At 43.7% G+C, this 18,018-nt stretch overlaps 1 protein-coding gene across 2 annotated transcripts in view; it reads left to right on the plus strand.

Annotated features, from left to right (window-relative positions):
* The window catches only part of LOC310684624 (uncharacterized protein), a 211,110-nt gene that overhangs the window by 88,558 nt on the left and 104,534 nt on the right, over positions 1–18,018 (plus strand). Inside the window, exon 1 of one of the 2 annotated variants that reach the window (XR_014514767.1) lies at positions 12,217–12,236. The exons of the other annotated variant lie outside the window; for it this stretch is intronic. The gene's annotated coding sequence lies outside the window, so the exon portion shown is untranslated. Of the gene's footprint in view, positions 1–12,216; positions 12,237–18,018 lie in introns of those variants that run through there. 2 annotated transcript variants of the gene reach the window in all.

Consider the following 18,018-nt stretch of genomic DNA (forward strand, 5'->3'; position numbering starts at 1 on the left):
GGCCCCCCAGAGCACAGCAGGACAGTCAGCCTCAGAAATTGAGCTGAGCTAGCAAAGGGCTAACTCTGCAGAAGCAAGCTGTCTGTTTGAGTTTAGAGAGGACAGACCACCCCCTTTTCCCCAGGGAATAATCTGTTTGTTCTCATGAGGAAGAGAGGAAGAGTTGGAAGCCAATCAACCATCAGATAAGCCAGAGTCTGAGGCTGTGTCTTCTGGGGAAGAAAGGTAAAAAAGGTAAATGCCCCCTGGACAGTTAAGTCCAGTCAAAGGCAACTATGGGGTTGTGGCACTCATCTCGCTTTCAGGCCAAGGGAGCCAGCATTTCTCCATAGACAGCTTTCCTTGTCATGTGGCCAGCATGACTTAACCACTTCTGGTGCAATGGGAAACCGTGACGGAAACCAGAGCGCACGGAAACTGCATTTACCTTCCCGCTGGAGCGGTACCTATTTATCTACTTGCACGGGTGTGCTTTTGAACTGCTAGGTTGGCAGGAGCTGGGACAGAGCAACGGGAGCTCACCCCGTGATCAGGAAGCCAAGAGGCTCAGTAGTTTAGACCACAACGACACCCCCATCCCTCTGGGGAAGATACAGGCCAGCAATTCAGTCCCTGAATGGGGAGACTGGAGAAGCTTTAAGAGCAACAGAAGTGAAGGAGAAGAAAGGTGGGATTTTGGCATTCATGGATACAATGTTTGCGGGATTTTGGTGTTCATGGATACAATGTTCCAAGACCCCCAGAGGCTGGCTGTCACTTCCAGGCAATTGCTTAATTTGAGGCAGGGGAGTAGAATAGTGATGCAATTTTGGTTGGAGTTCAATATGTGGTGACAACAGCTGGAGTGGGGGGATAAGCCCCTCGTGGCGTTGTATCGAGCTGGGCTTAATGGGGACTTACTGGATGAACTGGCCAGGATGCACCCCCTCCTCATTAGAGAGCATGGTACAGGCTTCTCTCTGCAACTCTGGAACGAAGGATCAAAAGTAGGGGGCCAGGCAGGCAGCCATTAAAGATGGCTGGCATTCCTGACATTTCAGTGCAAAGGTTTGGCAGTATGCCCAGAAAGGAACTGGGGGAGGCAGGCTTCAGACTTCGTCGGCTGAGCGAGAGAGAAGGAGAAGAGAGAGGCTGTGCTTTGTCTGTGGCACGCCATGCTCTGGATGTGTTTTTCTTGTAAATAAATTACATAAAACTGATGGAGAGTCCTTGATGCTTATCCTTGGCCATTAGGAGGTGCAGCTAGTCTCCTCCAGTCCTTGTTTCCTGTGGAAATATATATATATATATATATATATATGCAGGTTTTGGTGTCCTCGGGTGTCTTCCCGTGTAAAAGTTGGGGTGTCTAGGCGACGTTTCGACGAGGTCTCACTCGTCATCTTCAGGCTGGTGCTTTCGGCTTCTTGTTACTGGAACAGAGCAGGATCTCAGTGTTTGAGTTCCTATAAATACTGTTGAGGAGGTGTGGTGTATAGCCTCCAATGTTCTGGGCAGAGAGGAGGTTCCCAGGCTAGTGTGCCTTTTCTTCTTTTGTTCCTTAATTACTTGAGGGATATCTTGAGTGATTTCTTGAGTGATTTCCTGAATCCCACTTAGGTGGGTCATTAGGTGTGGATTAGTTGCTAAAGCCTTCGTGTCTTGAACTCTTGAACTTTGTGAAGAGTTTTTCTGAGAAGATGGCTGTACTGCACTTGGTTGTGCTCTGGCTTGGCTTCGTGTATAGGGGCGAGCTGTGGTTTTGTGGCCTGTGCCAGCCAGATCTGTGTAGGGATTGCAGGGGGGTGCAGCATCCGGAGGTGCCACCCTGGTTTGGCTACTGGATGGTGTCTGTAATTTATCTGTGGAGAGGGTCTGGGTTTGGGTCTGGTGTGGTTGATTGGTGATGGCGTTCTGTGTGCCTCTGGATCTGGTGTCAGATTTTGTGGGGAGGGCTAATTTCCAGATGTCTGGCAAGCGGGATGTGTCGTCACGCTTGTTCATGTTGTGAGGGTGTTTCTCTATCTCGATGGCTTCCATGATTATTCTCTTGTGGTGATGTTCCATGTTAAAGAGCAATTTGGAATCTGCAAAATTAATTTCGTGTCCTGTTTCTTTCATGTGTTGGAAAAGAGAGGAAGTTTTTTCTTCTTTTTTGACGGCATTCTTGTGTTCTGCGATCCGTGCATTTATTCGTCTGTTTGTTTGTCCAATGTACGTGGCTGGGCACAAAACCACAGCTCGCCCCTATACACGAAGCCAAGCCAGAGCACAACCAAGTGCAGTACAGCCATCTTCTCAGAAAAACTCTTCACAAAGTTCAAGAGTTCAAGACACGAAGGCTTTAGCAACTAATCCACACCTAATGACCCACCTAAGTGGGATTCAGGAAATCACTCAAGAAATCACTCAAGATATCCCTCAAGTAATTAAGGAACAAAAGAAGAAAAGGCACACTAGCCTGGGAACCTCCTCTCTGCCCAGAACATTGGAGGCTATACACCACACCTCCTCAACAGTATTTATAGGAACTCAAACACTGAGATCCTGCTCTGTTCCAGTAACAAGAAGCCGAAAGCACCAGCCTGAAGATGACGAGTGAGACCTCGTCGAAACGTCGCCTAGACACCCCAACTTTTACACGGGAAGACACCCGAGGACACCAAAACCTGCATTCCTGTACCCGTGAAAATCTACGAAAGCAAATATCTCACCTCTACGGGGAGGAAACCTTCCAGCTGACAAGAACCTACGAGAAACTAGAAATCCGAAGAGCCACCATCTTATGTGATCTCTTGTTCCTACGCAACTGCCGAGACAACAACTTAATTCCCACATGCTTCCAACTTAAATTCCACTCTAAAACCCCAGCTACCGAAAGGATCCTGAAACGAACTGAACTATCTCTAATCAGAAACGAACTACACAAGAAAAGATACCTACTAAACCAAACCAACAAAGATCTACTCACTCTTCACCTCAAACTCTGTAACATAATCCACCCTGCACTCTGGGACAAATGCAAACAACTAGCCGTCTGGAGAGCTGAAACGGAGACCTCACACAAGACAGACACACACACCAACAAACTCCACAAACTAGAGAAACGCCAGAAGCCCAGCCACCCTCCACAACAACCCATGAAACAAACAGTACATAACATATCAGACAGGATCCTCACCTCAACTGAAACCAAAGTACTCTCCAAAGGTTTCAACTTTGCAGTCGCCCCGAGACGCATCCCCACGGAAAACATCATATGCGGAGTCGAAGCTAGCCTAACCAAAATCAATCCAGATGAAGCCAATAAAATCAGACTTGAAGTCACCAACATCCTCTGCTCCAGCAAACCACCCAGAAGCAATTTACACAAAGAAGAACAGAAAGCACTCACCAACCTGAGGAAAGACAACAACATAATCATTCTCCCAGCAGACAAAGGTAATGCCACTGTTGTGATGAACACATCGGACTACCAAGCAAAACTATCAAATCTACTCCAAGACCCTACCTACCAACCTATAAAAACAGATCCCACCACCTATCTGGAAAAAACCACCAAATCCAAAATAAAAGCCTCTCCTATCAGTGAAGAAATCCAGCTAAGAATCATCCCCAGAGAAAAATCATCCAGATGCCCCAAACTCTACGGCCTCCCCAAGATACACAAAGAAGGAACACCACTCAGACCAATAGTCAGCTCCATAGGCTCACCTCTACAAAATCTCGCTAAATTTCTCGCCAAGCAACTTCAGCCCTATGCAGAATCCATCTCTTCACACGTTCCAAACTCCTTCCAGTTCATAGAAACAATAAAGAAGCAAAACCTACAACCCAATGACCTACTTGTGAGCTTCGATGTTGTATCTCTCTTCACACAAGTGCCCATTAATGAAGCCTTAACAGCCATTCAAAACAAATACAATCCCCCCGAATACATCTTGGACCTGACCAACCACTGCCTAACCAACACGTACTTCATCCACAATGGACAAAGATACAAACAGATAGAAGGAGCACCTATGGGATCACCCCTCTCACCGGTCATCGCTAACCTGTACATGGAACACTTTGAAACCAATGCTTTAGACAAGTCAGAACACAAACCCAAACTTTGGCTCAGATATGTTGACGACACCTTTGTAATTTGGCCACACGGGAAGGAAAAACTGGATAGCTTCCTCACACATCTCAACAGCCTACACCCCAAAATACAATTCACTATGGAAATAGAAGCCAACAACCAACTTCCCTTCCTTGACGTCCTAATCTACAAAAAACCTGATGGCTCCCTAGGACACACTATCTACCGGAAAAAAACACACACCAACCGCTACTTACATGCACAATCACACCACCACCCTGCACAAATAAACTCCGTAGCCAAGACTCTCATCTCCAGAACCAAACGCCTGGCTGACGAAGACCACTTGACAACTGAGTTACAGAATCTCTCAAATGTGTTAATTGCCAATGGATACCAGCAAAACAGGGTTACGAAGCTAATCCAAAAAGAAACACCCCCCAAAAACCAAGACACAGAAGAAAACAATGGCATAGCCCTCCTTCCTTATATCAAGGGCACTACAGATAAAATTAGCAAAATCCTCCATAAACACAATATCAAAACAGCCTTTTGCACCAACCAAAAAATAGCCAATATCCTCAGAAACCCCAAGGATAAAATTCAGTTGGAAAACCAAGGGGTCTATGAAATACCCTGCAAAGTCTGCCCAGCCACGTACATTGGACAAACAAACAGACGAATAAATGCACGGATCGCAGAACACAAGAATGCCGTCAAAAAAGAAGAAAAAACTTCCTCTCTTTTCCAACACATGAAAGAAACAGGACACGAAATTAATTTTGCAGATTCCAAATTGCTCTTTAACATGGAACATCACCACAAGAGAATAATCATGGAAGCCATCGAGATAGAGAAACACCCTCACAACATGAACAAGCGTGACGACACATCCCGCTTGCCAGACATCTGGAAATTAGCCCTCCCCACAAAATCTGACACCAGATCCAGAGGCACACAGAACGCCATCACCAATCAACCACACCAGACCCAAACCCAGACCCTCTCCACAGATAAATTACAGACACCATCCAGTAGCCAAACCAGGGTGGCACCTCCGGATGCTGCACCCCCCTGCAATCCCTACACAGATCTGGCTGGCACAGGCCACAAAACCACAGCTCGCCCCTATACACGAAGCCAAGCCAGAGCACAACCAAGTGCAGTACAGCCATCTTCTCAGAAAAACTCTTCACAAAGTTCAAGAGTTCAAGACACGAAGGCTTTAGCAACTAATCCACACCTAATGACCCACCTAAGTGGGATTCAGGAAATCACTCAAGAAATCACTCAAGATATCCCTCAAGTAATTAAGGAACAAAAGAAGAAAAGGCACACTAGCCTGGGAACCTCCTCTCTGCCCAGAACATTGGAGGCTATACACCACACCTCCTCAACAGTATTTATAGGAACTCAAACACTGAGATCCTGCTCTGTTCCAGTAACAAGAAGCCGAAAGCACCAGCCTGAAGATGACGAGTGAGACCTCGTCGAAACGTCGCCTAGACACCCCAACTTTTACACGGGAAGACACCCGAGGACACCAAAACCTGCATTCCTGTACCCGTGAAAATCTACGAAAGCATATATATATATATATATATATATATATATATATATTTATTGAGGTCCAAAGACCTATAGAACAATTTCAGAAGAAAATACAGTTAAGACAGCCAACCACAAAAGAGAGAAACTGAGGTGGTCATTTTGTTTTGTCTCGACCTTGATGATCTTTGTTTCACTTGACTTCCCTAAGAAACTTTGCCATGGCCAGTGTAATATCATCAAACCTGTCATCCAAAAGGTATTTAATATGGGAGGCTTCAGATTTTTCTGGCAGATTTGCTGGTAGGGGTTTGATCATTTGGTCCCTTGCTTGCTCATACTGCCCATAATGCAGTAAGATATGCTTCATGCAGTCAATGTCCTGAGGACATAAAGCCTATTCTGATAAGTGATGCCTCTCAGTCTACCATTTAGCACTTCCAAAGGAAATACATTTAGTCTGGCTTTGGTAAATAAATGCTGATAGGTCGGTACAGACAGGTTCCTAAGATATGAGGATATCTGAAAGTCATACCCATATTGGATTCCTGCTGCTATTGGGCCACAGATTAAATGGGGTTGAGATTGCAGGTCCCTATGTGAAATGTTTCCTGTGGAGATCTTTATTCCTCACCCCTCACATTGTTCGTGATGTCTATCTTCACTTAACCCCTTTTCCCCTGGAATGGGGAGGTACTATTTTGTGGTTTGCTTCAGCTGCCAACATGTCTTGGGCCAGCCTTAGCAAGGAGCACATTTGACAAGACAGACAGATGAGCACAGAAATACAGTGGTGCCTCACAAGACGAAAAGAATCCGTTCCGCGAATCTTTTCGTCTTGCGGTTTTTTCGTCTTGCGAAGCAAGCCCATTAGCGGATTAGCGCTATTAGCGCTATTGGCAGTTTAAGGGCTATTAACAGCTATTAAAGGCTTAAGGGATTGGCGGTTTAGCTGCTAAAAGGCTATTAGCAGCTTAGCGCTTCAGAAAAAGGGGTTGGGGAGCGGAAAAAAAACTCAAAAATTTTCGTCATTTTCGTCTTGCGAAGCAAGCCCGTAGGGAAATTCGTCTTGCGAAGCGCCTCTGAAAATGGAAAACCCTTTCGTCTTGTGGGTTTTCCGTCTTGCGAGGCATTCGTCTTGCAGGGCACCACTGTAATGCTTTAAAATATGAGATTTCATATGGCAAGGTGCCATCTCACTAGCTAGCACACTCATACTCATCAATAAAGTGTAGCATTTCCTTATACCTAGCTAGAGGCTCCCCACTGTTATAAGTCAACATCTCATTGAAACCTCCACCTCCTTTTAAAATTCCTAAGGGAAAGGATATGCACTCTGACGACTGAGCAAACACCAGCTTCCCTAGGAGCCAACTCCTAGGGGGCAAGGGGTCCTCCAATAAATTGTCTGAGGGAGCTGCCCCCCCCCCCCAAGTTGATGGGCATTGCCATTCAGATGGTATGTGTGCACCACATCATGTGACTGATTGGGTGGGGCGGGGCTAACCAACCCCTCACCCCTATATTGTTCACGTTGGCACAGCTGACAACTTCCAAAAGAAGAAGCTTTGGGCAGCTCTAAGATAGTGCATATATTTTTATTCCTTGGTTTTACAAATTCCGCTTATGGGGAGATCCCCATTTTTTGTACCCCATAACAGATTTGTGGGGTGACTTTGACTTCATAGGTTTTGAGGGCTGGGAGAATCTGTATACACCCTTTACTCCAACAGAACATTGATAGAGAGTTGACTGAATTAATCACCAATGTATTGTATTTACAAAGTGCTTATTCCAATTGAAAAACATAAACCTAGTTACTGTATTTAAAAGATTTCACCAGATCAGTGAGTGAGGTGCTCCTCAAGTTGCCACTTGTGTTTTTTAACCTATTGGCAGAAATCAAAACATTTGGCTTTTTATAATTAAGTTTAAGTTTTTCTTGCATTATCAAGTCATCTTTCTGATGAATACTGCAGAATGGGGAAGCATATATAGCAGACAGGAAGGATGAAAGTTACAGGACCCGGGGGGCCGCTAGGGGCACCTAGGAAGAGGGCTGCCAATACCATCTGTCCAGCTTGCACGAGGTAATTAGAGGCTGATTATGGGGAGTGAATCAGTCTCCCTCATCTTTCCAGGGAATTGGAAAGATGCTGCCTTTGTCCGCGGTTGCCATAAATCACCCCCAAGTTTGGATAAAGGAGGGGGTGAGAGGCATTTGGTGGAAAGCCCTCGGGCAGGCTCGGAGCTCCCTGCCAGCTGCTTTCTTCATTGCCACCACCCCACTTCTCACGGGGACAGTTGTTAACACAAGCAAATAATGAAGTTTATTTTTAAGTGCAGGAATAAGCGTATGGTTTCGGTTTATTTTTCTCTTGCCAGTTTCTTAAATCTTAGTTCCTAACAACTTCAAACTGAATTATTCCCAACTATGTATCTATCTCCCTAACAATTCCTCTCACTCTCTCACAATACAACTCGACCAACCCACTGCCTATTCCACCCTCTTCCTTCTCCAACACCCAAGCCTCAACTGCCAACTGACAAACCTCAACTCCCAACTCCCAAACCTCAACTGACTTTTCAAAACCTCCCACTCTATCTTTTACTCCCCCCTCGCATTCTCACTGACCAATCACATCAAGCCCATTTTAACCCTTTCTTTGAAGCATCATAGGAGGCAAACGCCACAATTCCCCACCCCTCTTGTGTTTAATTGGTGATGTCATATGACACTCCACCCCAAGAGTCCCATCCCACCGCCAAGGGCCACCATGAAAATGATTTTTTTGGGGGTTCACACAACCCACCTGTGATGATGGCACACCACTGCTTCCTTCAAGTGGGCAGGGACCACCCCCTTTTGCAAGGAGGCATTATCACCTCCCTGACCTCAGACAAGAGAGGCAAGGGGCAATGTCCTTGAATATTACCAACTGAAACTCATCCAACACAAAAGGGCTAGACCGTGCTCTGCATACCCCTTGAGATTCATCTGCAGTAAAAGAGGGGTCACGTTTCCAGTGGATGCAAGCAATTACTTCCTCAATATTTTTTGCAAACAAGTCACAGCATTGACAAGTCACAAGCACCCTCCCTGGCTCCGAATGACATGCTCTCCCTATTTTCACCTTGGAGAATACCTCACCCAGCCTCTCACCCTGGGAGATGGCACCAGGTTGAGATTTCCCTCACCACCACTGGCAGCACATTAAGCCTTTTTTATTTTATTTTATTATTGCAAAAGCTCAGACCAATGCTTTCATATCATCATGTATAAAAAGAAAGAAAATACTGATAAGCTACAAAACTGCCAGTGCAAACTTGAATGGCCCCATGGATACAAGCAGGTTCCAGGTTCCCCTGATTTTTGGGAAGAGCATGTTTGTGACATGCTAATTTTTGATTACTTTGTGCCTCATTAGGATTAGGTTGTTTCCAGCTCAGTTTTATCATAAAGCCCAGAAAGGAACACATTCATTTAAAGTACCTGTTTGCTGCCAATGTAGGTGTGGCTAGACTGGAAGGGGCATCTGGCTGACTCCCACAGAGTTCCTTAAAAAGATTGCATCCAATATGAAAGAAGAGCTTTGTGTTATAATATAGAAATATAGGATTTCTGGGAAAGCTCTCTATTTCCATAATTTCCTGCTCCTCACTGGAACAGTCCTTCCTTGGTGGAATCCTTGGGCACGTTTCCTTGGCCCATAAATCTGTCCAAGCCTTCTTCTTCCATAGGTCACCTGCTGGTGCATTCCTCCTTGGTGTTTGATCACTCCGGCATTATGAGGGCTTTTCTGAGTATATATTTCTTCTTTGCACATTTGGGTTAGACTACTGCCTAGGCTAAACCATACAGAGGTGTGAGAAGAGTGCAATGGTTGGGCAAGCCCCTTCTTTCTGGTCTGAAAGAAGCAGCAAAATGAGGCATTTGTACTGCTTCTGGCAGAAGGGGTGCAGATTCTGACAGGGTCCTAAGTACTACCCCCTTCTTCCCAAAGCCAATAAGCACTGCTAAGTAGTCCTAACATAAATCATGAAGCAAAGAGAAGGACACCCGAAGATAGACAGTTTGGTGTAGAATGTCCTCCGAGCTTTCTGTGCTGTGTGGCTAAAAAATACCTTAGGTGGTGGGAAATGAGGGTATTGCTCTGTCCCTCATCAGTTAAACATAAGGTTGGATATAATGCTGGATCAGGGCAATCACCCCTCAAGTCCAGCATCTCAACAGATCCCTGTGGGATCCCTGTGGGAATGAGCTGGCTTCAATTCAAGACAATGTGGCTAAGGACAGTCATCAGCTTAGTCAAAGTATCTCTCCCTGTCCCAACAATCTGACACAATTAGAACAAGGAGGGGCAAAGTTCTAGGAAATTATTTAATCAGCTCTCAGTAATGATCTTGGAGTCATTGTATTCTATTCAGTGCCTACCAGTGTGTCCCTGGCACCTTTCAACAGCCCTGAGCTATGTCTAGCTTTACCAGCTGAGCAGTCACCTGAGCAGTACCTTGAGGCTTTCATTGCACTTTTATTAGTGGCCTGGAAGAACAGAAAAAGTATATTGTTTATTCTAATTCAGTAAGACCCAACACCAAGTAAGTGCAAAAACAGAGGCATTGGCTCAGAAGACACCTTTATCCATCAAGGACCCAGCAACTTCCCATAGGCGTTGGATGTGATAACATTAGCTGTCTGCGTACATATTTGTAGCTAATGAGGACTGCAGTCAGGGACTGAAGAATATGGTTGCCAGTCTCAGCCATTGTGGGAGGTAATTTAAAGTAAACTTTTGCTTCTGTCATCAGCATTACCTATGGACTGCTTCTTTGGCTATAACAAAACAGGACTGACATATAATGGCTATGACAGAATAAGTTGTGACTTCAATGAACACACCTGTGTTGCCAGTGCTCTGAGTACAAATATAAGTAAGATTTGCCTGATTTTTTTGTCTTTTTCTGTTGCATTAGATCCAGGTTAAGATAATTGAACTTTAAGGGTTCTCCTAGCATATAGAAGTCTATTTCTGGGGCACCTCACCTATGAAAAAGGTGAGGTAAGGAAGATGTGGCGCTTCAGCTGTAGATGAATTAGAACTCCCATCAGGCTCAGCTAGCCTGGCCACCAGTCAGGAATGATGGGAGATGTAGTCCAGCAACATCTGGAGAATCACAGTTTCCCAATCCTGAAGTAAGCAATCACTTGCATATGAAAATGAGGAATTTAACAGACTTGATCACAACCAGTGGCTGAATTTGGGTGCTTATCTCCAAGCTTAGAGAACTTGATTTGCATTAACTAGAAATCCCTTTTGACCCAAACCAATTTACCCCAGTTTAGTTTAGGTTATCAAACTAGACAATAAGCCTGGAATATACAGTGGTACCTCTGGATGCAAATGGGATCCATTCCGGAGCCCCATTTGCATCCAGAGCAGAACACAACCTGTGTCTGTGTGTCTGTGCAGGTTGTGATTCGCCGCTTCTGCGCATGCGCGTGACGTCATTTTGAGCATCTGAGCGTGTGTGAGTGGTGAAACCCAGAAGTAACACATTCCTTTACTTCCGGGTCGCCGTGGAGCACAACCCGAAAATGCTCAACCTGAAGCAACTTCAACCTGAGGTATGACTGTAATCTCAATATCCCCTTTGACATAAATTACATTAAAATTGAGAGTCCTTTCACAGAAACTATTCAAAAGCTGAGCAATTGAGATGGGAAATGAAGGTGGTTCACACCTTCATGGCTCCTTATCCCCCTTCAAGTAATTTTGAAATAATTCTCAGTTATAAAACGATGAGGAAGGAAACAACAGAAAGGAAGTATTTCTGTTGTTCGCTTCTTAAAATGGGCTTCAGTTACCCAGTTTGATTGAAAGTTCATCCACCCTGGGTAGCAACTTGGGTTCCTACTTCAACCATTGGTTAAGGCTGATATGATCCCCTTGCTTGTTCCTGATTCACCCACACCTTCTCCCAGGAGGGTGTGGGTGCCATTTTGTGGTTCGCCTCAGGTGCCAAAATGCCTTGGGGCAATTCTGGGTGGGATGGTGGTGCTCACTTGACCATCTGTTCCAACATCACTGCTTAATTTTTGGAGGCAGAGCGGCAAGGGGGCAGTGAGGCTGGTGCAATGCAATGTCTTGCAAAGTGTCTTGAGTTGGGAACAACAGGTCAGGGAAGCATTTTCCCCAACCTACAAACTGTTACAATCAACTAGCAGGGAGAGTGCAGTGTATGTCAGATGCATTATCAGATGCATAGAGGAAGGCATGAGTCTTCGTGCTACAAATTGACCTGAAATGAAGTTCTGCACACATTTGATTGCCCAATTTAATAATATTTTCCACATTGTTAGTTTGAAAAGGTCCTGATTCAGGCAACACAGAAAATTACAAATTACAAAATTAGGAGCAATAGACCTGCATATTTTTCCAAGACCTAAATATTTCTTTCAAATTCTTTTTCGTAGTGAAACCGAGAGTGCAACTTTCAAGTAAATGCACTTCATCCAACGATTGTTTCTCAGGCAATTACAGCTTCACTGCAGCAGATGGTAAATTTTTTGCGATAAAGATGCAATGCTGCAACACTGAAATTCGTAACAATGCAACTCTCAGCCGTAAGTTTCTGCATCATTTTAGAATCATTAATGTTATGTATTGAAGTTCTCACCCTGGCCACCAGAGGTATTGTGTATATAGTTTTCACTCAGGTCCACGTCAGTTAATTTAGGCGGAAAACCCTGGGGTGTTGTTATTACAATGTTGACAGCTGGCTGCCTATAAAAGCAGGCCGGCTGAGCTGTTCAGTTCAGTTCCAGCTTACTTATAAAGAACTACTTGGAGAAATCTCTGTGTCGTCTGCTATGTCAACCCACTACTTAATAATTAACATGTTAGGGCTGTGCACTGGATTTGGGCAAGGCCTGGATCCTGAGTCAATCAGCAGTACTCAGAGGACCTGTGCCTCATTCAAATGGGATGAGACAGCCTCAGATGACTACAGGTTGGATTGAACAACAAAGGACTATAAGGGGCTCTGAAAGGGTGGAGGGTCAGGCAGGACGGAGAGGCATGCATGAGGAGAAACTGTGAAAAAGAGGGACCTACTAGGCAGCTTTGTCTCTTCCTGAGAAGGGATGGCTTGCCTTTCCAGCCAGGATTCTCCTTCTTCTTGCCCCTCAAAGCAGCTGCATGCAGGATTAGATCCTCCTTCTGATAGGTGGGAAGATTGTATTTTGCTTTTTAAGGGGAAGGGTCAGGGCTGCCTGGGAGTAGGCCTCAGCCAATAGAATGGCTGGGGCAGGTTCCACGGGGGGGGGGGGGGGGATGTATTGGGCTTGGTAGTGGCGCCCACCCTGTGGAACACCCTCCCTTCAGATGTGAAGGAAAGAAGCAGCTATCCTATCTTTAAAAGACATCTGAAGGCAGCCCTGTTCAGGGAAGTTTTTAATATTTAATGCTGTACTGTTTTTAACACTTGATTGGGAGCCGCCCAGATTGGCTGTGGAAACTCAGCCAGATGGGCGGGGTATAAATAACTTATTATTATTATTATTATTATTATTATTATTATTATTATTATTATTAAAGATCTGATCCTGCACAGTCCCACTGCCCCTTCAATCCATATTCTTGCTGGATGTTAAGATATGTGCCTTACAACCCAACTATTATATCCCAGTATCCTTCAAAATGACCCTTGAGCTGGTTCTGGTTAGTCTTTTAATGGGAAAAATAAGCATTATCTAACACAGAGATGCAAAAACAGACAAAACCATTAACATGCTCACTATACTTTGATTCCCCCCCAAAAAAAATTTTTCTTATTCGTTTTCCAAATTTATAACAAACTTAAAAAGAAACATCAAAAAACAAGCAAGCAAACAAACATATATCCTAGCTGTAAAAATTCCGCTTTGGTTATCATTGTTGGTTGACTTCCTCGAATCCCCCTGGTTGAGTTTCCATATACATCATTGTAGCAGTTTTTCAAAACTAGTTTCACATAAATTTACTTAGTCCATTAAGATCTCTCTTTCTTTTCATTTGGGCTTTTAACCTTAGTAAAAGGGGAGACAGAGAGATAAATGTTGAAACTAGTGCTTCACCAGGGGCTTGGAGGTTGTGTTTGTGGAGGTGAATGAGAATGAGAATGTTAATAAGTTAATATGTCAGATTTGTAATATGTAAATTTAAGAAATCTGAACATGAATATACAATTTTTTCAACATCAGAAGCTCAGATAAAAAGTAACTCAGATGTAATTTAAATTGCCATCAAAACCAAAGGAGTATCAAGAGACCAATATTATTAATAAACTGTTTGTATTTATTAAATGTAACCAAATTAGAGGATCTGCAAAGCAGCCTCATTAACCAGATTAAGCAAATCAAATTCACGAGTTGCAATAAAATGAAGTGAATCATAGAATCATAGAATAGAATCATAAAGTTGGAAGAGACCACAAGGGCCATCGAGTCCAACCCCCTGCCAAGCAGGAAACACCATCAGAGCACTCCTGACATATGGTTGTCAAGCCTCTGCTTAAAGACCTCCAAAGAAGGAGACTCCACCACACTCCTTGGCAGCAAATTCCACTGTCGAACGGCTCTTACTGTCAGGAAGTTCTTCCTAATGTTTAGGTGGAATCTTCTTTCTTGTAGTTTGGATCCATTGTTCCGTGTCCGCTTCTCTGGAGCAGCAGAAAACAACCTTTCTCCCTCCTCTATGTGACATCTTTTTATATATTTGAACATGGCTATCATATCACCCCTTAACCTCCTCTTCTCCAGGCTAAACATGCCCAGCTCCCTTAGCCGTTCCTCATAAGGCATCGTTTCCAGGCCTTTGACCATTTTGGTTGCCCTCCTCTGGACACGTTCCAGTTTGTCAGTGTCCTTCTTGAAGTGTGGTGCCCAGAACTAGACACAGTACTCCAGGTGAGGTCTGACCAGAGCAGAATACAGTGGCACTATTACTTCCCTTGATCTAGATGCTATACTCCTATTGATGCAGCCCAAAATTGCATTGGCTTTTTTAGCTGCCGCGTCACCCTGTTGGCTCATGTCAAGTTTGTGGTCAACCAAGACTCCTAGATCCTTTTCACATGTACTGCTCTCAAGGCAGGTGTCACCCATCTTGTATTTGTGCCTCTCAATTTTTTTGCCCAAGTGCAATACTTTACATTTCTCCCTGTTAAAATTCATCTTGTTTGTTTTGGCCCAGTTCTCTAATCTGTTAAGGTCGTTTTGAAGTGTGATCCTGTCCTCTGGGGTGTTAGCCACCCCTCCCAGTTTGGTGTCATCTGCAAATTTGATCAGGATGTCCTTGAGTCCATCATCCAAGTCGTTGATAAAGATGTTGAATAAGACCGGGCCCAAGACAGAACCCTGTGGCACCCCACTAGTCACTCTTCTCCAGGATGAAGAGGAACCATTGATGAGCACCCTTTGGGTTCGGTCAGTCAGCCAGTTACAAATCCACTGATATATGATGATGATGATGATATTAGGGTGTATAAAAAAGAGAACACAATAAAAGCAGGAATGGGAGGAGAAAAGAAAGGGGTAAATATGAGGAAAAGTAAAGGAAGGAACGAAGGAACGAAGGAAGGAAGGGCAAAAGAGAAAGATTGGGAAGGGAGGAGTGTGTGTGCGTGTTTAAAATGCAGATGAAAGCCGTTCAGCAGTCAGATCACTGAAAACAGGTTACAAAAAAGATGTTATCTACAACTCTTTCATTCCTGTAGCTTATGAAATGGACCCATCGTTTCAAGAGCTTGTTCTCTTGTTGGCTCTTAAACACAAGGCCAAACTCCCAGAATATTAGTATGTCAACACTCTTGCTAACAATTCTTCCCTTCAGGTCCAGGGAACACCTGTGGGTACAAAGGACATCTGAGTGATTCCAGAAAGTAGGAGCTAAATCACCAAAATATATAGCACAGAATACTCAAAAAGATCTGATGCACTGGTTTGGATCAAAAAATACAGAATTACATATTTATTTAAGACAAATAAAACAACAGTGTAGTAAGCACCCTGTTACCAAATAGGAATAAAGGATGGTAGAAGAATGTCAGTTAGGAATTTGGGAACATTTGGGAAAATATGTACACAGAAAAAAACAAGTCTAAACTAGTATATTTTAACAGCTGTCAGGTGGCAGAGGAACCAACAACCACGGCAGGTTGCCAGGAACGAATAACACAAGAAAATTTCCTACCCATCTGCTTTTTATTCAATGTTTACAGGAAGATGCTTGGGAATGCAGCCTCTTGGAGAAATGGCGTAGTCCTGAGTAAAACTCCACTCCCCTTCTCTCCAACTTCCTCATTCATTAACAGAACCGCCCCCTCTATGGTTGCCTCTTAGGGCCATTTTTCTTTGAGCGCTTTGCTCACAGGGTTTACTGCTCAGGCTAAACAATGCAGAGGTGTGGGAGCAGTGCAATGGTTGGGTAAGCCCCTTCCTTCTGGTCTGAAAGAATTAGCAAAAGGAGGTGCTTCTGGCAGGAGGTGTGAGGACTCTGACAGGATCCTGGAGTCAAACGGCCTTTCCCACAAAGCCTTTTAAGCACTAACTAGGCTTTGGGAAGCAGCCCTCCTGTCTCTTTCCCAATGCTGCTGCCACCCCAGGAGCTACTTCTGTGGCCCTTCTCTGCTGGCAGGGAGAAATCAGGACACCCTGGAATCAAGGCACAACCCAGGACAGCTTAAGGAATTCAGTAGCCATACCGGCCAAATCAGGACTGCTGAGGCGTATGCATTTAAATCAGCTTTAAAATAAATTTGCCTCCAAGGTGAATGGACTCTTGAAGTATAAGGAGGATATGAGAACATTTACAAAGCAAAATGGTCAGAGCTGGAGGCCCATAGGATTGGCGTAAAAATCCACTGCCTTTTGAATATGACTTTTTGTATGTTGTGCTTTAAAAAGGCTAAGGTACCTGGACATACAAAGATCATTAGGCCCAGCAAGTCTCTTTCACCACCTGTTCTAACTCCTTTATCATTTCACTTATTTGAGAGATGTTTCATCTTGTATTGACGTTAGATGATATAACCATCCATTCAAAAACTGTCAAAACTCTGCTTGCCTGCAGTTTTACATTGAAAACAAAACTTTGATGCTTTATATCAGGAAATACCATACTTCCCCATTCCAAACTATTGATTTGAAGGATACACATTTTAGAAGCAACTTTTTATTTGCCACAATCATTTATATTTATCATAATAACCACAATGATAGACAATAATACAGCACTATTTTCTCTGTGTCCTGCAACCCATTTCCCTCCATGAACAGGAAAAAAGAGAGGAAGAGACAGGGATTCCAATGCCTGACTCTCACCACTAGGAATAACCCTCACATTGATATGAATTATTGAATTCACAAGGAGGAGATTTATGCTGAACCATAATTAGCCATCAATGTGAGGCTGGTGTTAGATATGTGAAGCATTATAATAGTTATTTCAACTGGAAAAGCGTTTGAGGCAGTGGAGATAAAGGGAAGTGCCAGAGAAACCAAAACTCCAAAGTATACTTTGAGGAAGTTGCAATACAAAACTATACAGACTTATCTGTGAGTAAGACCCATTGAAATCAGTGGCAGTTACATCCAGATAGACAGGTACAGAATTGCACTGTAATCCCTTTGAAATAAATGGTTATTAGTTCAACCAAAAGTGCATAGGAGTGTGCTAAAATCCCTAGGAGTTTGCTCCAATCCTTCCAGCCAAATATATTTATTGGTGAGGGATGGGGTGGAAAATTGAGAAATATCTTTCGCTTTCAAGGAAGGAAGCAAACTTCCCTTGAAACTGGAGGTGGAACATAGATATTGTGGGTTATTTTGCCCTGCCTGAATTTGTCTAATTCTCTTTTCAAGTAATCTAAGCTGGTGGCCATCACTGCCTCCTATGGAAGTGAGTTCCATGACTGAACTATGAACTGCATAAATTATTATACAGCATATAGCTTCTGAACTGCACTAACCATGCTTTACCCCTCCTTTCAACTATCTCAGCTAAAATATTTGTGATATTATGGGGTTAATCGTTAAATAGAATACTTTTCTTTTTTCTTTAACTTACTAAAAACAAGCAAAATAATTAAGAAACATTAGATTACCTTCTCCAGGACATCGGAAATTTTTGTTAGGTCTAATTGGAGATGAATCTGTGTATGCCACAACGGCCACAAGGATACTCCTGGCCCAGAAATGAAAATCACAGGAGATTCCAACATTGGAAGAATGGTGGAGTAAGATGGTGGAATACATTGAGTTAGCAAAGCTGATGGGGAAGATCCAGAATCAGCGCGACGAACTGTTTCAAAAGGACTGGAGCAAATTGATATTATATATGAAAGAATATTGTAAATATCTGAAAACA

Source organism: Podarcis tiliguerta, assembly GCF_965153285.1.
Source record: "Podarcis tiliguerta genome assembly, chromosome: 8".
Lineage (NCBI taxonomy): Eukaryota > Metazoa > Chordata > Lepidosauria > Squamata > Lacertidae > Podarcis > Podarcis tiliguerta.